This window comes from Magnolia sinica, chromosome 12 (genome assembly GCF_029962835.1).
Source record: "Magnolia sinica isolate HGM2019 chromosome 12, MsV1, whole genome shotgun sequence".
Lineage (NCBI taxonomy): Eukaryota > Viridiplantae > Streptophyta > Magnoliopsida > Magnoliales > Magnoliaceae > Magnolia > Magnolia sinica.
In genome coordinates, this window is record NC_080584.1 from 57,693,630 (window position 1) to 57,718,531 (window position 24,902).

The 24,902-nt window shown below is 36.6% G+C and overlaps 1 protein-coding gene across 1 annotated transcript in view; it reads right to left on the reverse strand.

Moving 5' to 3' along the window:
* LOC131221420 (uncharacterized) overlaps positions 1 to 24,902 on the reverse strand; it is an 80,453-nt gene that overhangs the window by 19,131 nt on the left and 36,420 nt on the right. The gene's annotated exons all lie outside the window — the stretch shown is intronic.

A 24,902-nucleotide genomic window follows, 5' to 3' on the forward strand; every position in this document is an offset into this window, starting at 1 on the left:
GAAAACAGTTAGAGGATGATGACAATTCCCATGACATTAACATGATTGACTCTTTCGTGGTAGATAGAACATTTTTAACCTTATCCTCTGACCCTCTAGAGATGTGCTTGGCCCACTCTCATGATTTTAATGATGATATGATTAGGGAGATGGGGACCATGCTAGATACCGTGCCGGTACTTGAAGTTAACTGGTGAAGGCTACGATTCGAAAATTACCCCAAACTAATGCAGTGCCTCTATCATCTAACCTCAAGGCACCGAAGTTTAACCTAAAACCTTTGCCCTCTGATTTGAAATATGTCTATTTAGGTTAAGATGAGACTTACCTAGTGGTGATTTCTTCCCACCTAGAGCAAGAACAGGAGAGTATGCTTATCTCTACTCTCATTAAGCATAAAGGAGCCCTTGGATGGTCTATTGCTGACCTCAAGGGAATTAACCCTTCGATTTGTACTCACCACATTTATCTAGAGGTTAATGTGAAGACCTCCTGGCAACCACAACGTAGATTAAATCCGAACATGAAGTAAGTGGTTAAGGCTAAGGTTCTTAAACTATTATATGTGGGTATCATATACCCGATATCCGATAGTCAATGGGTGAGTCCAACTCAGGTGGTTCCTAAGAAAATCGGAACCACCATCGTAACTAATGCCAATAATGAACTCATGATGACTATAGCTATAACTAGTTGGAGAATGTGCATTGACTACAGGAAATTGAATGCTGTCACAGGGAAAGATTACTTTCTTTTGCCCTTCATCGATCAAATTTTGAAAGGCTAGCTGGTTATTCCTATTACTGTTTCTTTGATGGATATTCGAGGTACAATCAGATCGAGATAGCCCTTGAAGACTAAGAAAAGACCACATTCACATGTCCCTTTGGCACCTTTACTTACTGAAGGATGTCATTCGAACTATTTAATGCGCCCACCACTTTCAGCGATGCATAATGAGTATTTTTTCTGACATGGTGGGGCAAAATTTAGAGGTCTTCATGCATGACTTCTCTATCGTTAGTTCATCCTTCAGTGATTGTTTGGAGAATCTTAAATGTGTGCTGAAGTGATGTGAGGAAAATAATTTAGTACTGAATTAGGAGAAGTGCCACTTCATGGTTTGTAAGGTGATTGTCCTTGGACATATCATTTCGTCCAAGGGAATTAAGGTAGATAAGGATAAGATTAATCTTATCGCTAGCATACCTTCACCCAAGAACATACGAGATGTGCAATCCTTTTTAGGACATGCTGGATTTTACAGAAGATTCATAAAGAAATTTAGTCACATCTCTCGTTCTTTATATAATCTACTTCAAAAGGATATCCCATACGAGTTGATTGATCAATGCCAGGAAGCTTTTACGAAGATCAAGGGCTTATTAATCATTGCACCTATCATGTAGCCACCTGAGTGGATCCTTCCTTTTAAACTTATGTACGACACGTCTGACTATGCTTTTAGGGCAGTTTTAGCCCAGAGAAAAGAAAAGATTCCTTACGTTATTCATTATGCAAGTAGAACTCTAAATCTTGCCCAAGTGAACTACTCTACTACAGAAAAAAGAACTCTTAGCCATAGTGTTCGCTTTGGACAAATTTATGTCCTACTTGATCAGATCTAAGATCATCATTTACACAGATCATGCGACGCTCAAGTATATTCTTTCTAAAAATGATGCTAAGCCTCACCTGATAAGATAAATCCCCCTACTCCAAGAATTTGATTTGGAAATAAAAGATAAAAAGGTAGTAGAAAATGTAGTGGCTGACCATCTTTCCCACCTTGATCTCTCTAACTCCCTTGAGACGATACATATAAATGACATGTTCCCTAATGAACAACTGTTTCAAGTCTCCTATTCACCTTGGTTTACAGATATTGCTAATTATCTTGCTATAGGTTTCACGATGACACAAAAAGTTATTTATCGAGGTACGCAAATTCTTTTGGGATAATCCATATCTGTTTAAATATTTTTTAAACCAAATTTTAAGGAGATGTGTGTCAGATAATGAACACCAAAGTATCATCTCCTTCTGTCATTCTTAGGCCTTTGGTGGTCACTTTTCTGTTAAAAAGACCACGACTAAAATTCTGTAATGCGGCTTTTAATAACTCTCAAAGAGACTCATGAGTTTTGCAAAGCTTGTGAGCATTGTCAGAAATTGGGAGCATTGTCCCATCAAAACATGATGCCTTTGAACCTCATTCTAATCATTGAAGCATTTGGTTGCTGGGGCATCGATTTCATGAGACCATTCCCCCAATCTTTCTGGAATTTCTATATTTTGCTCGCCATGGAGTATGTCACTAAATTGGTCGAAGGAATCCCATACCAGAACAATGATCATCAAATGGTCATTAAATTCTTAAAAAAGAACATCCTTTCCTAGTTCAGAAAGCCTCGAGCCATCATTAATGATGGAGGTTCAGATTTTTTGTAATAGGCCATTTGCGAACTTAATGAAGAAATATGGCATCTCCCACAAAGTGAGCACTCTATACCACCCACTAACAAGTGAACAAGTTGAGATTTCCAATAGGAAAATTAAACACATCTTGAAAAAGATGGTTAACCCTGATCGATTCGATTGACTAATGCCTTATGGGCTTACCATACTACATTCAAAACCCCCATCGGAATGTCGCCCTTTAGACTTGTCTATGGGAAGGCTTGCCACTTTCCTATGGAGTTAGAACATAGAGCCTACTAAGCTATTAAAAATTTAAATTTCAATCTAGACAACATTAGCTCGCTATGCAAACTTCAGTTAAATAAACTTAAAAAAATTCAGAATGATGCATACGAGAACTTGAGAATTTACAAAGACAAGATGAAGGTGTTTTATGACCAACACATTCTTCGAAAACCATTCACAATAGGTCAGAAAGTCCTCTTGTACAATTCTCGATTACATTTCTTTCCCGGAAAACTCTAATGTCATTGGACCGACCCTTTCACTATTACTAATGTTCATGGGGCTATCGAGATAAAGAATCCAAATAATGACAATGAATTCAAAGTAAACGAGCATCAATTAAAGCCATTTGTTGATAAATTTGATTCAGAGGACATATCCATTCCTCTGACTGATCTTGTGTACTAGGATTGATCTCTTAGTCTGATGGAGGTGTAGGTAGGTTTATTGCTTTCATAGGACTAGGGTAGTTTACTTCCGGTGTTTTAAGATAGTTTACTTATACTTTGTTGAGTTTTGTTGGTGCTAACCTATCTTCACACTAAGATTATTGGGAACGCCTCAGAATTGCTTCTTCATATATTACCTTTCCATCACTTCCTTTTTCTTTTCATTACCTTGGTTGCATTGCATGCTTATTCTTTTATATTAAGGACAATGTAGATTTTTCATTTGGGGATGGGGGATTAGGTAACTAAATCAATGTTTTTTCAGTTTTAAGCAAAAAATTTTGAAAATTTTCAATGTTTTAAGTTAAAATCTATTTGGGAAGTGATGAATTATGTACTTAAGAATGCTTTAAGTATAATAAGAAAGGGATTGTGAGTCTAATTATCTAAGTAACATATTATCTAAGTGCTTGCACTTAATTAATTAAGAGATAGTTTGAATATCATGTTAATTCAAATTACAAGACACATTATACTTAATCTACCTTCGGTAAGATGCACTAGAATTTCTGATTGTTAGTATGTGAATCATTGATATATGGCGAGAATCGAGTCTGGAGAATTTTATCAACCTTAAAAGAAGAAAAGAACCAGTTAAAAAATAGGAGATCGACAAAGAGGTCATGAAAAAGAATTAAAAATTTGAAAAAGAATGCAAAAATAAAAAGAATGAATAAAAACTGACCGTCAATATAAAATCAAAAACTGAAAAAATAAGGAAAAGGGGATAAGTTCATAATCAATACTTAAATTTCAAACTGATCTTGAAGTGATGAGCATATCTAATAGGATGAATTGATAGTATTCATATGAGAAGTAATTTGACTTTCATTGAGCACATTGAAAAAACCTGATATACAAATTATGCCTCGATTTAATGGACAAAGGACTTATTTGATGGGTTGCTTATGTGATTTAGTTCTAGGTTTTCAAAATCTCACTTTCGTATCTTATTTATAACCATTCATCCTTGAGTGCACAAAAGATTATTTCTTGAAAGAGATTTCTGACATTAAGCATTGAGATTTATTTTATGCATACTTTGCTTGGGACTAGCAAAATACTGGTTGAGAATTGTGTTGAGGGTCAAATATTGTATATTGGACCCCTTTTATATCTTGGTTTTATGAACATGATACTGCTTAATGTCCTATTTTACTCATGTTTGTGTTGCAAGTGAATTTGAGAGCTTGGATTGAAAAAGGTGCTAAAAGCATGGATTTTACGCTCAAAGATCGTCAAGGCAAAGAATCGATCTTAGGAGGCAAAGATTGAAGATTTTAAGGTCCAAAAATTCAAGAAAACCAAGTGTAAAAGGAATGAAGCTGAAAGAACAAAAGCAGAATACACATTGATTGTGTCATTAAACACCGTTCGATGACATCGAGGACACATTCGATTACATCGAACACAGGTTGATGTCATCAAATTTATGAAGAAAAATTAAGTTGATCACTAGAAAAATTAAAGACGTTTTTTGATGACTCAAGAACTTGTTCGATGACATCGAAGACCTAATCGATGACATGGAATTTTTCGTGAAATTTCATCAAAACTCGCTAGACATATTGGGCACCATTTTCGATTTCTCGAAGCACTCCTCGATGACATCAAAGATCTGATCGATGACATGAAGGTCTCTTCTATGACATCGAATTTATTAAAGAAATTGGAATAACTCTCTAGATTGTTTTAGACACATTATTGATTCCTCAAACAATTTTGGATGACATCAAAGGCCTCTTCGATGACATTGAAGGTAGGTTTGATGACATAGAAGGTCACATAGTCTGAATGAAGCTAAAAAAGCATAGAAAAAGACACATTAAATGAATCGCACAAAGTTACACAGAGTTACGAGAGTTGCGTAAATTTGAAGCAGTTTTCAGATTTTTCCAAAGAGGTGCGAAATGAGGTGTTGCACAACTATAAATAGGAGTCCCCAGGGGTTGTGAACAGGCTACTTTACGCCATCTTTGGAGCCCATTGAACAACTTGTCCCCAGCATAGCTACTAAGGGACGCGAACTAGTCTTAGACGACGAAGAAGAAGAACCATCTCAACCATCTACTATGTTAGATACTTCTCCTGGCCGAGCACCAACTATCGAAGCTCTCGTGATCGATGACATTATTGTTTCATTACTTCCTCCGTTAATTAAAATGTCAACAACACCTTCTCTAACACCCAAGAAAGCATTTCTTGTTGAAGAAATGCTTTCTTCCCTTGGTTTAGCTCTCAACAATGACATCACCATGGTCAAATCTCCACTCCCTTCCTCAGAACTTCAGCAACTCTAAGATGAATAACAAGCTCTTATGCTCAGGAGCTATTGAAACCATCTCCACAAGATCGGTTAAGAGACTTACACTTGTCATTCATTGCTATAAAGTGTTATCTCACTTGGATGAGGCCCTCTCTACCAAAATGCATAGACTTCAGGTATTATTGGACTTTGTGCAAGAGTATCAGGTATCAATGCTATGGTCGATAGGATCAGGCTAAAGATTTGGACGCAACCTTTGAGGTGATGGAAGTCACTGTTGTTAGAGAAAAACTCTCTTGCTACCAAAATCGTAGCATGAGAGGAGAAACTAGAGAAATTGAAGAATTACCATGAGGAGATGGGAAACACTAGGAGAAATTACACGTCCCAACTTCTCGGAAGGTGGTACGGTGCTTTGTATGCCATTACTATGCATAATCCCCGCCATGATGCAATGAATGTGGGAATGATCCATGCCCTTTGATGCCTATTTAAAATACACTTCTCATTTTAGATCTTCACATTCTCAGATTTCTATTGCAACTAACCTTCCTTTTCCGCTAACTCCTGGCCAATCATGTCTTTTATTGTAACTTCTAATGTTTCCCAAGCCAAGACCTACATGAAGGAGATTTTCTAAGACGACCTTGCCTTCTACGGTCATTCCTCTTTGCTGTTTGACATTGATGCCTTCATTGGGAAAAGTAAAAAATTTGCTCTAACCGATCTAGCTCTAGCAAAGATCCTAGAGATCTTGAGAACACTTCACCACCTCGGGAATACCTTTTTTGAGGCGAAGTTTGAGTGGCAATAGGTTAGCTTCTTCTTGAAGTAAATGGCATCCCTTCAAAATGAAACCCATGACTAGCCTGAGAAGTACGAGGTGACCTTGAATGAACACCTTTGTTGGACTCGGCAACATCAATTCGACAAAACAATGTTGCGAGTTCTCCAAACCCAGCGTGAGGATATATGGCCGACATCATAGAGGTGGAGTGCTACTGCGGTGAGAAAGATTGCACTAACCTAGAGGAGCTTCTAGCTTTCGTGGACTCCTGAATTACTATCTTCCAAGCTCAGTCACAGGAACGTAACACTCACAAGAGAAAGGTAGAGAATAACACCTTTGTCCTCGGTCATTGCATGGATGAAGTTGTGCACCTCCTTGACCTTGTTGTAGCCGCGGGACAATCTTTGAAAGATAGGAAGTACTAAGTAGCGCATGCTTAAAATGTCAACTCGGTCGGGCCTCTATTTTTTTTTTCTTCTTTTTTTTAAAAAAAAAATAAATTATTATAATCGGCCAGAGGCCCTTTTTTGTTCCTTCCTTTCCACATCAATAAAATATTTCCTTCTTTTCATAGTAGCTTTTCTCTTTTCAACCATGCTAGACCCCAGTCTTTGTTAGGTGGCAAGGATTGATTGTTGCGAATACTCTTACTCAGCCTGACTTTACACTATTTCATATATATTAGGATAATAGGGCTTCAGAAACATTTCGTTAATTGGAGCTTTCACAACCTTTCCCTGCATTTCATGAAGGATGTATGATCCACTTCGGAGAACTTGTACGGCTATAAATAGTCCATCTTAGGTAGGCACCTACATTGGAAAAGCAACATCCTTAGACTCTAGTGTTAACAATACCTTCCAAACCATGTCTCCTTCCCCAAAGGCTTTTCCTTTAACCTTTTTGTTATAAACTCGAGCAACCTTAGCCTTATTAGCTATAATGGAATCCAAGGCTATCAATTACATCTCATCTAATGCCTCTAACTCGACTAGCATAGCCTCTATAAACTCGGCTAGGGTTAAGCTAGCTTGATATATGACTCTTAGAGATGGCATAGTAACATCTATGAGTAATATTGCATCATGTCCAAAAGTAAGTGCAAAAGGACTTAGCCTTGTACTAGTCTGAGGTGAATTTTGATAAACCCAAAAGAGTTTGGATAACTTAGTGTGTCATTCATGTAGGTTATCATCGATCATCTTTCTTAAAATATTATTTATGATTTTGTAATAAGCCTCGACTTGGACGTTATCTTGAGCATAGTAAAGCATCAAATGTAATATTTTGACTTTGTATTGCATGACTATCGCCTTCATTTCTTTAGATGAAAATGTGACACCTCAGTTTATGGTAATGGATTTAGGAATTCCAAATCTAAGGATGATACGAGTCTTTATAAAATCGATAATTTCTCTGTGGCTGACTCCCTTCATGGGCATTGCCTCTGTAAGTGCTGTGCTGTATATCAAGTACCTTTTGTTGTCAAATTTTGTTAAGACAAACCACTTTACAATGATGGACTTGTTCATATGATGGAAAGTTCACCTTCAAGTAAAGAATGCTTGAAAATTCTCCTTCATATGAAGATTTGATTTGTAGTTCAAGTGCAAGTTCAAGTTCAAGTGCACTTCAAAGTCAAGATCAAGATCAAGCTTTGAGCACAACTATATCAAGCAGCAGATCTACCGAAGCTTCTGAAGAGTCAAGTATATCAAGTAGAAGATCTACCAAAGCTTCTGAAGAGTTAAGTTCAATGTTCAATGATTCAGGTATAAATGACCCTAGAAAGACCTTAGGCTTAGGTCATTTCATCTGCACATTTAGCATGTGTTGTTATACTTTTTAAGGCTTTATTTCGACTAGTCCTAGTCTATGTTCGAATAGTCCAGGCTCTAGCTTGACCAGTCCAGGGTTTTCCTCTACCAGTCCAAGATTTGTTTTAAATTTTCAGAATTTTCTGGTAGGGTCACGACTAGTTGAGCACCCTGCTCAACCAATTGTGGACAATGGCTCGACCAGTTGAGTAGGGCTCGACTTTAACTCCAGTAAGGTTTTTTGGACCCACTCAACCAGTTGAAGGTAGGTTTTATTCGATCGCGCTAAAATTTTTAAAATTTGGTTGAAGCTTAGACCAGTTGAAGGAACCGTTTTTCAACCTACAAATAGAGGTCTTTTCTCAGCTTTATTCATTCATTAAAAGCCAAATCAAGCCTCCACTTTGAGAAAAAATCTTCCGTCATTATCAAGCTATTGTCCGTTAAGTTCAGATTCATTTATAGCTTATTTGAATGTTTAATTTCTTAATCTCTTGCTTTCAATCTGATTTTGTAAAAGGGAGTTCTTCTGTACCCTTTGAGATCCAAGAAATTCAATCAAGTAGCCCAAGGTTGAGTTAATTTAAATTCATTTAGAACCTAAAACCCTTCTATATGTGTGTTGGACATTGAACATCTACATCTACAAGTGAAGCAGTTCTACTGGCTACATCAAGAAAAATATCCAAGATAAGTATTTTGATTAATTGCTTTTAGTTTTTGAGACTGCCAGAAAATCTCTGTATTGGTTTTGACTGAGATAGCCAGAAAATCTTAGCACGGAGTTTTTAATTGTGATAGCCCTTGAAAACACAACTGTACGGGTTTTGAAGTGAAGCTTGGAAAACCTTGTTTCATAGTGAACGCCAATATCACATGGGTTATGATTATTGGGAGTGGAGTAGGTGTAGCTATTTGAAAACAATTGGTGTACACACCGAACCACTATAATTTCTAGTGTTTGGTGGATGATGATGTATGTGATGAATGTCTAGTGAATGATTGTATCTCTTTCATGTACATGTGAACGTTGTAATAAATAGATTTCTTTATTTTCCTCTTGTTTTAGTTTAGGATTTTGATCCTTACAAAGTTCCAGAAATCAGGCTGTCTTACCATAAACATTAGTTTTTGGTGTAAGGTTGTCCTTTAAACAACATTTGAATCAACTTCTCAATATTGTTGTTATTGAGATTGTTATTTGATTCAGCTATCATTTTTCTATTCCGTAATTATTTTTTATTTCACATAGTCCTATTCAACCCCCCCCCCCCCCTTTAGGACTGAGAGCTCACCCTTTTCAAGTAGTATCAGAGCTAAGTTGCTCATTCATTTGGATTTATTTCATGAGCTTATCGATCTAGAGCTTTCATTATGTCAAATTTCGATAGTCTATCTATTACTAGGCCACCACCTTTTGGCTCAAATTATGCTTATTGGAAAGCCAAAATGAGGATTTTCTAGAAATCCATTGATGAAAGCGTGTGGCAAGCCACGATGACTAAATGGAAACCACCAGTATCTGAGGTTCTAGGTAGTGATGGAACCAAGTCCCTTAAAGAAACCCCTTTCTATTTGTGGATTGTACCTCAGAAAAATGAAAGTAGTGCTAATGTTAAGGCTTTAAACGTAATCACTTGTGCTCTATCACATGATGAATTTAAAAGAATCATTTCCTGTTATATGGCTAAACAAGCTTGGAACATTCTTAAAATGACACACGAGGGAACAACTATAGTAAAAAGTCTAAAGTTTAGATCCTCACCACTAGGTTTGAGGAAATTCGTACGGAACCAAAATGAATCTTTCATGGACTTCTATATGAAACTAAATGACATAGTCAACTCTATGTGGGGTCTAGTGGTATATCCCAGAAAACAAAGTTTGTGCTAAAATACTGTGACCTATTCCTGAGAGATTTAATTCTAACGTGATTATCATTCAGGAGCTCAGAGACACAGACCAAATAAGTTTGGTTCACTTCAAACTTATGAGTTAAATTTCAAAGCTCCCAAAGGTAAGTCCATAGCCCTTAAATCATCCAAATCAATTTTAAAAGATAGTGATGTTAATTCTGATTTTAAAAACTCAGAGGATAATAAGGCTTTACTCGCTAAAAAGTTTTACGGGATTTTCAAAAGTAAGAAAAGAGTAGATTTTCAAAAACCCTCTGAGAAGAAAAAGGGTAAATCTAAAAATTGAAAATCGTTAAAAGACAGTCAGTGTTTCAACTGCCATGAATATGGGCATTTGGCAAATAAGTGTCCAAAAAGGGACAAGCCAAAGAGAAAAGGCATGTTAGCCACTTGGGATGAATCATCCAACTCTAAAGCTTCTTTTAAGTCGGATGAATTAGAACTAGAAACTTCAAATGAAGTAAAGGCTCTTAATGACATTAGCCAGAGTCACCTCCACAGATAGTTGCAATTCATCTGAATATAAAATTCTAAGGAGTGACCCTGATGAAAATGAAGATGATCTTCAGGATGCCTATAATGCCCTATACGGGGAAAGTTCTAAGATTGCTGTCAAGTTAAAACTTGAAAAAGAAAATTTTCTTAAATTAAAAGAAGAACATGAAAATGATGTTATAGAAAAATCTCATCTTTCTGATTATTTTGAAAAAGCAAAATGCGATTTAAGTTTCAAAACTTCTGAACTTGAAAAACTAAGAATAGAAAATGAGAAACTAAAACTTGAAGTTTCTTCCCTATTGAGTTCTAAGGATACTTGGAGGTATGCCCATGAAGACCCTAAACTTGAAAAATTACTAACCACATCGAGAAAATGTGGGGATAGATTGGGTCTGGGCTATGTCAAAGACATACCTCTGAAAAATAAGAATGTTTCTCTTACATTTGTCAAAGAAGAATCCTCAAACTCAAAAGGAAAGAGCTTGAAAAACAATAATAAAAACAACTTTAAAAATGTTAAATCTTTTCAAGCTTCTAAAGTCAATTCAAATAACATCAGGTTTAGAAAACAAAGTTACAACCCTTTAACTGAAATAATTGTGGACTTACTCAAAGAACTTCTCAAATCTAACTCTAATATTAGAGTTGATAGAGTTGATAATTTCAAGCGAAGGAAAACCCATGGTGCTCTAAAACCCAAAACAATAATGAAATGGGTTTCTAAAGTTGCTTGTCTTGTTGCCCACACCACCTTCAAGGCTTCTAGTTAGTCAAAGTGGTACCTAGACAGTGGTTCTTCAAGACACATGATATGTGACAAATATTTGTTCACCTACTACAAAGAAATGACTGATGGATAAGTCACTTTTAGTGATGGAAGCAACTGCAACATTATTGGCTAAGGTACGGTACAAATTTCTAACCTTCCTCCTTTTGAAACTGTCTTATTTGTAAAAGGTCTGAAGCACAATCTTTTGAGTATATCTCAAATCTACGATAACAAGCATAATGTTAAATTTACAAATCAAGGATCTAAGATCTCAAATGAGAAAGGTTGTATAAGATTAAATGGCCATAGAACATCTAAAAATTGTTATATCGTTAATGAGACTTGCTTGTCTAAATTATCTTGTTACGTAGTCCAAACCGATGACACTAAATTATGGCACAAATGCCTTGGACATCTTAACTATTAAAATCTGTATAGACTAAGCAAAGTCAATCTTATTAGAGGTCTACCCAAATTAAATAAAATGGATAAAATATGCAGCGCATGTCAAATTGGCAAACAAACACTGAGTAGTCACAAGAAAGTGAACTCCTTTGCCACATCCAAAACTCTTGAACTTCTCCATATGGATCTTGTTAGACCAACCAAAATGGAGAGTAGAGGTGGTAAGAAGTATTTCTTGGTAATTGTGGATGACTTTACCAGATTTACATGAGTAGCATTCATGAGAGAAAAATCTAAGACTATCGATGAAGTTAAAAGGATATTAAAGCGTATTCAGACCAAAAAAGAAATGAATATTATTAAGATCAGAAGTGATCATAGGTCAGAATTCGAAAATAGCAATTTTGAGAAGTTCTGTAACAATTATAGCATATTGCATGAGTTTTCTACTTCTAAAACACCTCAACAAAATAGGTTTGTTGAAAGAAAAAATAGAGTGCTACAAGAGATGGCCAATATTATGTTAAATAGCATGAAAAACACTTTTTCTTCATTTCTCTCTTCTTCCTCATCCGGCCCCCTTTCGATTAGTCTAACCCATCTTTAATAGCATCATTGTAAGTGCTTCATTTCTATTTTCCTTCCATGTTTGGGTTCTTGTATGCTTGCATTTCTACTTTGTGAAGTTGATTTGGGTTTTTCTTTTGATTTCTAAAAGTTTTTAGCTCAAAATCTGTTTTCTTTGAAACACTTCTTTCCATTGTTATGTTTCTTCATTTTTGTCTTACAATGGAAGGTCATTCTAAGAAGAAAGCAACTCATGCTTCCTCTTCTCAAACTACTCCTCTTAGGGTGAGAACCCAACGACCTCATGAAGAAGACCCGGAGTATGTGCGGGATCTTCAAAATCATAAGATTATAGTTGAGCATCCGGTTAATGCAAATCATTTAGCTCAATTTCAGCTCCTTCTCATCCTTTTCTCTGCAGGTTGGGAGAACATTTTGAATTGGGGTAGACCGACATATCGCTCTATTACACAAGGGATGTTTGCATCCATTAAGGATGTGCCACTAGAAGATTTGACTTTCTCTATTAGCTTTAGAGAGAGTACATTTTAGGTTGATCGATATTTAATTTTGGGTTTGCTAGATGTAAATGTTAACGATGAAGGTATTCTGATACCAACTTTAGCTGTGAAAATGTCAGAATCGGAATGACATTTGCTAACCCATAAATTATGTCACATTGACACTGAATGGAGTGCGGGTAATGCGCTTTGGGCCAATCAAATGTTGCCCAAGAACAGGGTTGTACATCGCTTCTTCATTGCTAATGTATATCCTCATTTTGGCCACAAAGCCGAATTAACTTCTTTCATGGTTTGCATTCTTCATTCCATTGTGTCGGGCATTCCTATTTGTCTTCTATCCTTATTTTATTACATTATTATTCAATTTTGTCTTCATCCGAGCCTTGGATATATTCCCTTTACCTATATGATGACCACTTTCGCTTTACATTGTAGTGTGGTCATGCCACCTGGTGAGGCACCTATTGTGCTTCTTCCTTTCAATAATTCGAATATTAATAAGATGAACCTGAAGTTCAATCCTAGACAAAGAGATGAGGAAGACATGGAAGTTGAAGAAGAAGACGCTTTGCCAACCGACACAATGATGCACAATATTTTTGATGAACTTAAATCTGAAGATGATGAGGTTGACCCTGATTATCAACCACCTCAGTTTGATGAGCGCCTTCATGCTTTGGAGGAGAAGGTGGATGAATTGAAGTTTTCTTAGGAAAATCTGCATGAGAGTCACAAATATTCTATGAAATATATGCGTAAGTATTTTCATCGCATAACTAGAGGACTCCATCAGATTGACCCATCCATTCCACCTCCTTCTTCCTCTAGTTTAGATTAGTTTTTATTCTAGGCATGTGTATCTTTTACTTTTACTTTCACTTTTCATTGGATTTGTATGACTATATTTTGGATGACACTTTTTAGTTGTTTATCATATTACTATTATATCTCATTTTCTGCTATTCTCTTCTTTTCTCATAATCACTATTATACTCTATCTCTAAATTTATGTCTTTCTTTGTCAAGTTGTGACAAAAGGGGGGAGAGATTTGTGGTTATGGTTATAAGTTTGATTGGTTTGATTGTGTAGTTGTAGAGTGTGTAGAATTTTTTTTGGAAATATGTATTTGCTAATACAGGTACTCTACTATGCAAGTTGCCAAGCTCAGATTGAGGGGGAGTATATGTTGTGAAAGAGTGTTGTGCTGTGAAGTTTTTTAACTTGTAATGTATTATACTCTTCTAAGTTGGTTTTGTCACGAAATTGACAAAGGGGGAGATTGTAAGTGTTGTGTTGTATATCAAGCACCCTTTGTTGTCAAATTCTTTTGAGACAAACCATTTTAGAATGATGGACTTGTTCATATGATGGAAAGTTCACCTTCAAGTGAAGAATGATGGAAAGTTCACCTTCATATGAAGATTTGTTTCATAGTTCAAGTGCACTTCATAGTAAAGTTCAAGATCAAGCTTCAAGTACAAGTGTATCAAGTAGAAGATCTACATAAGCTTTTGAAGAGTTAAGTATATCAAGTAGAAGATCTACCGAAACTTCTGAAGAGTTAAGTTCAATGTTCAATGATTCAGGTATAAATGACCTTAGAAAGACATTAGGCTTAGGTCATTTCATTTTCACATTTAGTATGGGTTGTTATACTTGTTATAGGCTTTATTTCGACTAGTACTAGTCTATGCTCAACTAGTCCAGGCTCTGGCTCGACTAGTCTAGGGTTTTCCTCGACCAATCCAGGATTTGTTTCAAATTTTCAGAATTTTCTAGTAGGGCCACGACCAGTTAAGCACCCTGCTCGACCAGTCATAGACACTGGCTGGACCAGTGGAGTAGGGATCAACTTGAACTCCAATAAGGTTTTTTGGACCCACTCGATCAGTCGAGCAGCTACTCGACCAATCTACCAGACCACTCAACTAGTCAAGGGTCGGTTTTATCTGATCGCACCTGAATTTTTGAAATTTGGTTGAACCTTAGACCAGTCAAAAGTGACCTTAAACTAGTCGAAGGAACCATTTTTCAGCCTATAAATAAAGGTCTTTTCTCAACTTTATTCATTCATTCAAAGCTAAATCAAGGCTTCACTTCGAGAGAAAAGCCCCTGTCATTATCAAGCTATTGTCCAAAAAATTTAGATTCATTCATAGCTTATTTGATTGTGTAATTTCTTGATCTCTTGCTTTGAATCTGATTTTGTAAAAGGGAGTTCTTCTCTACCCTTTAAGATCCAAGAAATTCAATCAAGTAGCCCAAGGTTGAGTTAATTTAAAATTCATTTAGAACCTAGAACCCTTCTATATGTGTGTTGGACATTGAACATCTACATCTACAAGTGAAGCGGTATTACTAGCTACATCAAGCAGAATCTTCAAGATAAGTATTTTGATTAATTGCTTTTGGTTTTTGAGATTGCTAGAAAATCTCTGTAATGGTTTTGCCTGATATAGCCATGATGATCTTCCCTGTTTTAATTGGTGTAGAATGCATGTGATGTTTTGATCATTATTCTATCTACTTATATCACTGCTCTATTTGGTCTGCTATGCATACATAGTTTCTGACAATAATGCCTGATTAATCAATGATCATTATACATCTATCCTTTATAAATGTATGTTCTCTGGATGATTGGTTCTCTTAATTTCTTCAAACTTCAGTCAAATATCAACCGCTACATTTATCTTTGTCAATGACTGATAAAAAGGGGGAGAACAAGTTTAAACACCTCGAAAGGAAAATTGTATATCTACTTGAATGGTGATGCAGGTGTTAAGGGGAGCAGCTGCACCACGATAGGGGGAGAATGCTGTTAGGGGAAGCAGCTACTAATTATGTGTATGGTTTCACTAGACATTGTAAAATTGTGTAATATACATGTACACACAATTTAGGATGTGTTTGTCTATATGCTGCTCTAGGGTGTTTTGGTATTTTGTCAAGTAATTGACAAAGGGGGAGATTGAAAGTGCCCTAGTTTGTCAATTAGCATGAGTGTTGAGTCCACTAGACAAAGAAGCTCCATAGGAAGATCAAACAACCGTCTGCCTCAATCAGATGTAGGCCCGAACTTGCTACAGGTAAATCTAAGTCTCACATCCCATGTCCCAAAAAGCTAGGTAATTAAAACCCTTAAAACTAATTAGAATATCATAGGGTTTTTGAGGTTTTTGAGTTAGAAAACTTTTTCTCAAAAATTCAGAAAATCTCTAAATTTTCTACCTCTGTCGATTTATTAATAGACAGATCAATATAATCGAGAAGTGCGGTCGATGTCGTCGATGATCAATCGATACCATCGAAATGAGGACCAAGGATGTCCAGCAACCACATATTCTTCTAGACGGAATTATCGATGTATCGATACCCCTATCGATATCATTAAAATTTGAAACTCGAGTCTATTGAAGTTGATAAAATTGATAGCAGAGAGTTTGTGTCCCTGTTTTCTAAAGAAAATCATGAAGTCCTTCGATATATCGAAGTACTCCTTGATATCCTCGGAATTAAAAAATCAATGATATCAGAAGGCCTTCGATGATATTAATCTTGGACACAATTATCCAGCAATATTTTTTCAGGTGGTTTTTATCTTGGATCGAGGGTCACTTAATAGAATTGATATTTAAATATCGATGATATCGAGGTCGGATCGATTGCATCGAGAATGGACATAAACTGTCCAGCAAGCTTAACTCGAAAATCCTTTAGATTTATTGATGCATCGATATGACTATCGATATCATCGACATTCAAATTCCAATGATATCGAGTGTACCTCGATCATATCCTTGACCTGAAAATATTTCAAAGACATGTCTCTCTCATTTTCAAATGTTGAGGAATCGAACCTCGTGTCGATGATATTAGAGTTCGAAATCCAATGATATCGATGAATGTTCGATTTCCTCGACCAGCTGGCAAAATGTTTCAAAAGCGTATGACATTCGAGTTTGTGTCATCGAGCGGCCAGTCGATGCAATCGAGAGTATACGCTCGATGATATCGACCCTGCTCGATGATATCAAACTCTATCATAAATGTGACCGTTTTATATCCGTTGAAACTTTTTGCCTATATGTAGAGAGTTTGTCTTTAGTTGCTGGTAGAGAAAGAAGAGAGTGCTTTTGTGTGTTTAACCTTAAATCATTTACCCAAAGCCCTTTCTCTCAAGGAAGTTCATCCTCCAATCCACCCTCATCATTGATATTTAATAGAGTGTATTGGGGAATGAACTTCTGTATTCAAGGATCCTCCAGCTACCACCTTAATGGGAAATCATTAAGCTGGGATGCTTTAAATACATAGATGATTAGGATCGCTCTATCTTCCTTATACGAAAATATTTTGGAGAGTAGGATTCCATCATAACCTTGACCCAATCCGTCGTCATGCATTGGTATATCTTTTAAGTTTCGGTTCAAGGAAGCAGAAGATTCTTCATCAACAAAGGACAAGATTTTTAATAATGCGCTGAAAGGGACTCATCTATTTATCTGTAAGTTATCAGAGTCCAGAGGACCCTTGTGATCATTCCTTTCTGGGATTGGGTCTAAGGTGTTTCTCACCCCTTGCAAGTCCTCTAAGAGACCTCCAGCAGGAGTGTCCGTAGTGGGTGTGTTGTGTTGACCCTTACTTTGTGGAGATCATAAATAGTTAGGGTCTTGTAGAAGATCCTTGGCCAGTGTGCCTAAAAGTGGGTGCGTTGTGTTGACCCTTGCTCATGAGAGCATAAACAGTGAGGTTCCTTATGTGGATTCTTGGCCAGTGTGCCTAAAATCGGATGTTATGTGTTGACCCTTGCTCGTGGGAGCATAAACAGTCAGCCTAGGTGTAGGTTGTAAAGGTTAAAGGTAAACCTAATTTAAAACCTAAGGTTTGGGGTGAACCATGTGAAACCTCCTTAGTGAAATCCAGTACACTCAAGGGTTGAGTGCGGTTACCGGGAGTGGAGTAGACAAGTAGTCGAACCACTATAAAAATGACTGTGTTTGAGATTGTTATTGTCTTCCATTTGTTTATGTGATTTCCTTAAATACTTTCATATCTGATTATCTGAGCTCATACCTCACACACCCAACGGTCATATCCATCATAAACTAGTTCACATGTTGTTCATCTTTCAAATAGTTTGTGATTGGATCCTCTACCAGGCTTAGAAACCAGTAGAGTTGTTTTTGAGTAATCCTAATATATGCTTGTTATAAGGATTAGAGTAATAGGATTTTAAATTGTTATAAAATGACTAAAAAGTCCTATTCACCCTCCTCTAGGACCTATTGGCATATTCCTACTTCAACTGAAGCGGTCTTTACCGCAATTTCAGGTTTTGCCCTAAATGGTCATCCATGAAGGAAACCATCTAATCTCTAGTTGCTCAGTCAATCAGTTGATTGCCCATTGGTATTAGAAACTCATCTTTTGGTGTGGCTTGATTTAGATTTATAAATTTGATGTAAACTTAATGCTTACCATGACTGACACTACATTAGAAATCCACAAAGTGTTTTTACAACTTTAATGGGCCTGTCTGGCTTATTTAGATGTGGTTCTATGAATATTTTGGAGTAAAATTCATCAAATCTTTTCCAATAAACGTGAAATTTACTTCTTTCGGCCACTGTAATATTCTTTGCCTCAAAGTTAATTATTTGTTTACCGAGTGTATGGGTTTTTTTGTTTCCATTTACCATTGATAAGTCTAACAATTCCTTCTGTCCATTTAAAGATAAAGAATTTGGCTCAACCTAGTTTATAAAAGACTACGGGCTGACGAATATCGAGATGACAAGCCTAAGAGATAGGGCTTGAAAAGTTATTTGATCTGCAGAGACCTGCGCAACATAGTAGGTACACGTGTTAATGCCAAGCCTAGAATCAAACAATACTGTCTTAATATTCTTGCTCGTCAATTTGGTTTTTCCTAAGGTATCCAATTTTTATTTATTCATCAAACTTGTAACTAGCCTCCAACTCATCAACCAGTTATAAATCTAGTATGCACATTTCAGACTCTCCACAGAGGATATGATTCTATAAGCTCTCTTTTCATGCTTCTCTTCTTTACCAACTATCATCAACAGCTAGAGTCATTTTACCCCCAGTGGAAAAATTATTATAAGACTTTGATTAGTGGGTCCTATGAATTGATCATTAGCCGGTTCTCTCCTTCATCCAAAGTGGAGAAACCTATAACCGAAAATAAGAAGATGACTCAAGAAGGTACCAAAAATCGACTACACCTCTATCAATTATTTCTCTTATCCAGAGGAAAACACGATCAAGGAAGACAACTTCAGTCGCATTGACTATCGCATCCCCAACACTAATTAAGATGATCGAACCTTCTTTCATGTTAATAAGAATTGTCAAGACAACTCAACCTGAACCGAAGTGTCAAAAGACCACAATTGTAGGTCCATCTAAGGTGGTTTCGACAACTGCTTCAATCCCAGCACCTATAGCTCCTCTAATCATTTTGAAGATTTCTGAGCTTCAGCCTCCCTCTGCCCCTCATCTTATATTTCTTGTAACTTTTGGTTAATCTAACTCGAGTATTTCTTTTTCAACCAAAGCTATCGCAGCTTTTGAAAAATATTACAAAACCAAATTCTGGTCAGGTATTCCCCCTTCAAAATATTTGTGGGAGATGGAAGAGGTGTATAAGAGACCAATATGCTCACTACAATAGGGCTTTTAATACATGACAAATTGAAAAGAAAAGATTAAATGCTCTTAATATTCCTTTTGATTGATTTGTCAAGATATATCTTCCTAATCTTCCCCCAATTCCTTATTCCAACCGAGATCTGGCTTTGGTTGTTGATTCTTCCAAAATTTCATCAGCAATCAACCAATTTACCATCATTGTTGTTCGATCAGATTTAGGTGGATGCTATTTTAATATTTTATTCATTTTCTTTTTAAATATTTTACAATCCTCATATCTTACTTTCTCCCCTCTTTTTCATAATAACTAAAGAGCTCTCTCGACCTTTGAAGATGGTCCTTGTGCCACCTCCTTGAGCCGAGACATTTATTATAGACATTTCATTCAATGCTGCTTAGTCTTCTATAGAAAGAGTTGAAGTTTTGGTTTATTCAGAATAGATTATGAGTAGAATTCATTGATTAGAAAATTAGACAGAAGGTCAAACTCAAGAAGAGGTAATAATATATTAGCCCATAAAGTCCTTTAATATCCTTTTACAATCTATAACTTTATCACTTGCACCTTATTAGGATCAGGAAGTTGTGAAATCGGTTGCACCAATAAACTTATCTTCCATTCAACCTGCTCCATCCATAAAACCAACAGATCAAGTAGTCCTTACTCTGGTCGATGAACACATAATGGTTCCTTTGGATGAAATAGAAGTATTAAAAGAGAAAAAATTTTGACAAACTTAACTCTCTCATATTCAAGCTACAAAGATTAATATGGTTGACGTCTCTGCCTCTTTGGTCGCATCGATCTATTTTTTTTGCATGCCTTATCTTCTTCTTCAAAAGAGCTACTTCTTGGGGAAGATATTTTATCCTCTTTTAATCAAGCCTTCCCCGCAATAATTGAATTCCCTATACATTCTTTAAAGATCTAATAGATTAAAGAGGAATTATGAGTTTTCATTCACTCTTATGTCGCTGACACAATTTCATCAGGATCGATCGAGAGACTCAACCTTCTCATTTGTCGCTACCAAACTCTTACTCGATCCGATGAGTTTCTTTCAGTTAAAATGCATGCATCCTATGAATTTATGAGTTTGATTCACGAGCATCATGATACAGTTGTTGCGATAGATAGACTTCAAGTTGAGCATTCAGTCATCTCCCTTAAAATGACTGAGATCACAACTGTTAGAAAACAACTTTCCATTGTATACAACAACCTGAATTAGTTAGATGCAATTTTGATCAATCGAAAAGCTCAAATCTCGACAATGTAGAATAAATTGAAAGTGTTGTAAGAAGAGGAGAAAAGCAAAAGCTAGGGTTACTCTTCATCGGAAGGAAGCTAAGTAGTTGAAGCTTTAAGAAGTGATTGCATCTTTTTCGTCCTTTGAATTTTTATTGCTTTGTAATTGTTTGTTGTTGGTATGTACTTTATCTTTATCTTTAATACAATCAGTTAGAATATTTTTCTTTCCATCTGGTCGTACATAATCTTAAGTACTTAGCTCTTTTTATTTTTCTACATGCATGGAATCACTGTTTTAATGACATGGCACATACATGAGAAGTTATGCGCCCATTTGTTCCCTCTTCCTAAGGAACATTTCATGTCATTAATGGGGCAATTCAACCATTATGACGCCTTTTCTCCAGGCATGACTATCCACCCTAAGTGGCTATATAAAGGAATCCTTAGTGCCTTCTCCCTTACACACGTAAATTTCTTTACTTTCCAATTCAACCATCAGACTTAAGCTTTCTTGAGGGAAATTCCTTCCCTACACATTTATCCTTTCATTCGTAAACTCCAGATAATTACAAGGAGTGATGTTCCTTTAAACAAAATGTTAGATGCTTTAACCAAACTCCAAAGTATTGGAGAAGAATACTTTGTTACTACAAAGGATTTAAAAACTCTCAATGCTCATGTAAATGAGCGTGTTGCCATTCATAGGGAAACGAACATTCTCTGATCAATATGAGTAGGCCTAGAATAATCACATGCATTGGACTCAACAACATCATTTTAACAAAATGATGTTGAGAACTTTGTAGGTTCAATGCAAAGAAGTTGATGAAGACCTCCAGGAGATTGAGTGCATCTACCCTGGAAGGTGTTCAAATTACACCTAGATTCCTATGAACTTCATTAAATCTTATATCGATCTTTATCAAGCTTGGTCGCACGAGAGCAGCAAACAGAAGAGAGAAGTAAAGCATAAAGTAGGTGTTATCGGTCACCACATTGACCAAGTCTTGCAATTTCTCGATCATGTTCTGGAAAGTGGAGAGTCATGGAAGGCTTGAAAGGCAAACAGAAACTCATCAGGGAATGTTCCGCCACAAGATTTGATGAGATGAAGGCTACTTGTGTGTAACGTCTCGAAAAAATTCATACAAAGGCCCAAGTACCACCTCAGGCAGAAATCCCTAAGGACCGTATTCTGTAGAAATTAGACGAAGATTAATTAAGTACTAAACTGGATTAATTGGTGGATTTAGCTTGAACTACCGTTGACACAAATGGCAAGACCCAAAACCATTAAAATCGCTAACTAACCACTACTTAAAAACCTAGGAGAAATCCCGTGAGCTTGTCGCTCTCGGGAGCACATTGAAACTCCGTATCGGATCTGGACCGTGCGTCGAAAATTCGATGACCGCGAAACTATAGGGTTATGTTTGTCTTACTAGGCTTGACAACCATCATGTGAATCGAGCCCAAATAGTATCCAGAAACATACAACTTGAGCCCTGAGCAAAGTGTGTGAGAAACGCGAATATCTTTAGAAAATGTATTGAAACTTAAGTGAATTGGGTCATTCGCTCACATGCGAAATTGAGGATTTCAAACCGTTAGTTTCTGACCAAACTTCACCCATGGAAAAAGAAAATTTTCATGCACATATCCCAATACTTTTGGCCCCGATTGATCAAGAACGACCGTTGATTTGACACGGGTCCTTCACGGTCAATCCGCTTATCCAATCGCACCAAAAATACTTCCTAGCATATATCCATTGTCAGGGAACTTATCCTATGACATAAGTAGATAATGGGCCTCTAGATGAGCCCTATCTGCCCGAAACAGACGCCCTTTGGTTATAACCTAAGTATATCATGGCCCTAAGGCCATTTACACTAGTTTTGGGCCTATATAAAGCCATAAAACCACCTCATTCCCATTCCATACGAAATTCTCTAACCTTAGGAGAGAGAAGAGAGAAAAGAAGTGAAAAGAGAGAGGAGAGAAGAGAGAGTTCAGGAGATCATTGCTGGGATTCCTTTCCACAACTCCACGCACTGAATCGCCTTCCTGTTACGCTACATGATCCATCTCAGCTATGATTTGGATAAGAATTCCTAACCCTAACTTGATTTAAGGATCTAAATAGAGTAATCAACAAAATAGCTAACCTATTTAATTGCTTAGGTGCCCGATGTTCCATTTTCAAGAACGTATAATTCAAACCGAGTCCGAATCAAGTATTCTGACGAAAGGTGCAGACTATAAATGTTTAGGTTATGGTTTTTAACACTTTCAATGTCAATTAATGATTTATGTCTGACTTGATTGATGCCATATGATCTTAGTTACAACATTTTCGATATATTATACATGTGTGAACTACGTTGAATATGAGATGCATTCCATGTGTTTGTTGAAATGTTTGAATGAACATGAAATTGTGATTTGTGCTTGTCATAATTGTAAATCCAGGATTCATGTTTGTCGTATGTATGACGATCTCTTTATGTAACGAAATGCTATAGTTCATGTCGTAACTAATCTAGTCTATGTATTTAGTAATGTGTAGTCTAAGTGTTTGGTAAAATGTCTGAATGAGAAATTGTTGATGAATTGTATTTATTAAGTGTATTAAGATAGGATTCTCAATTACCTTAATCACACGTATAGTTTCTTCTACGAAATCATACTTGCCGCAACGCAATTTATGGATAAAATGCAAGTGCTTGGTGACATGTTCGATGTGTTTAATAAGATGCTCAAATGAGGGTTGTAATTGGATTGGTTGTTGAATGTTGACATGATTATCACATATGTTTAGTTTTCAGATTTGAGTAAGATTGGGACCACAACATAGTCCAGGCAATTGATAACAATTCCCGTTCGAGTGACCAAATTAGTCTTGCCACACTTGATACATTCGGTGAATCCGGGTCGTACGACGATTGTTGACAGTGGTTAGGCAACGTGGGATGCTTATGTGCTCCATATCGATTAATTCAGCGTGCGCTCGTACCAATCAAACTTATCTAATAAACCGATTGGCTTATTGTATGTTTACCATGTATGGACACTACTGCTTGAATCTAAGGTATCACTTACCAATGTAAAGACCTGTTTTAACCATGGTACCATGATCCACTAAAACTCATGAGCCAGGCATGGTTGTATAGGATAATGTGGTCGAGCTATCAGCCTACGTTAGGGTGACGAGCCTCCCCGTAGTGATCAGTGAGCAACCCAAAACTCGTGAGCCGAATATGGTGGTATAGGACACCATATTCGAGCTGTCAGCCTATGTTGAGGTGACGAGCCTCCCATAGTGACTGCGAGTATAAGCCTAATTAAGTACTCGGCTAACACGACCATGCACCGCATTGCATGTGCTTTAGCAAGGAAGTTTCACTTTAGGGAGTTTGTCATATGCGAACTTGGTTGTCGGAGTCACTTGTGAGGGAGCTTTGTGTGAGGGCATACATTATTACTGCATATCATCCCTACATTAACAAGAGTAGTTAGGGAATGATTGTTGTACTACTTTATCATTACTGCTTGATTGAATTGATAACATGTTAACCTTTGTCTTATAGTACAACTGAGTTGATCACTCACTCCCACTCTAGGACGGTGTTTTAAAGCACCAACCAGACTTTATTGTAGATGCAGGTGATAAAGTCTATGCAGCTAAGTTGGACTTCATAGATGAGGAGGAGGAATTCTCCTATGTTCAGTTATCAGGCGGGTCTATGTAGACCTCGCACTGATTCGATGGGATTACAGGGACACAAGGATTAGTTGGACTTGATATTTTATCTATTTTGAAACAATACATGTACATATTCAGCCCAGCTACATAATCATACTCTGGAAGTGGTAAAACATTTACCTGTTCAGATATATATATGTTTCAGTCTTCCACTTGCTCAATTTAGTTATATCTGGAGTATGATATGTTGTTTTAGTATAATCCCACTCATGACTAATGCATTGATACGGACAACATTTAAACATCATCATCCATGTTGCATAAGTGATACATTAGATCTTAAGGGTTGATCTTTGTTCGACCCTCGAAATCCAGGGTGTTACATTGTGCCTAAGTTACATTCCGGCGGAGCCATTCCTATTCACTTTCTTCCTTTATTATTTAAATAAAGATATGTAATTGGCCCCTCGGTCGCATTTTGTTACTATTCTTGGCTTTATAATAAGATATATATGTTTTCTTACTTCTATCTTTTGACTGATTTTGGTTCTTGTA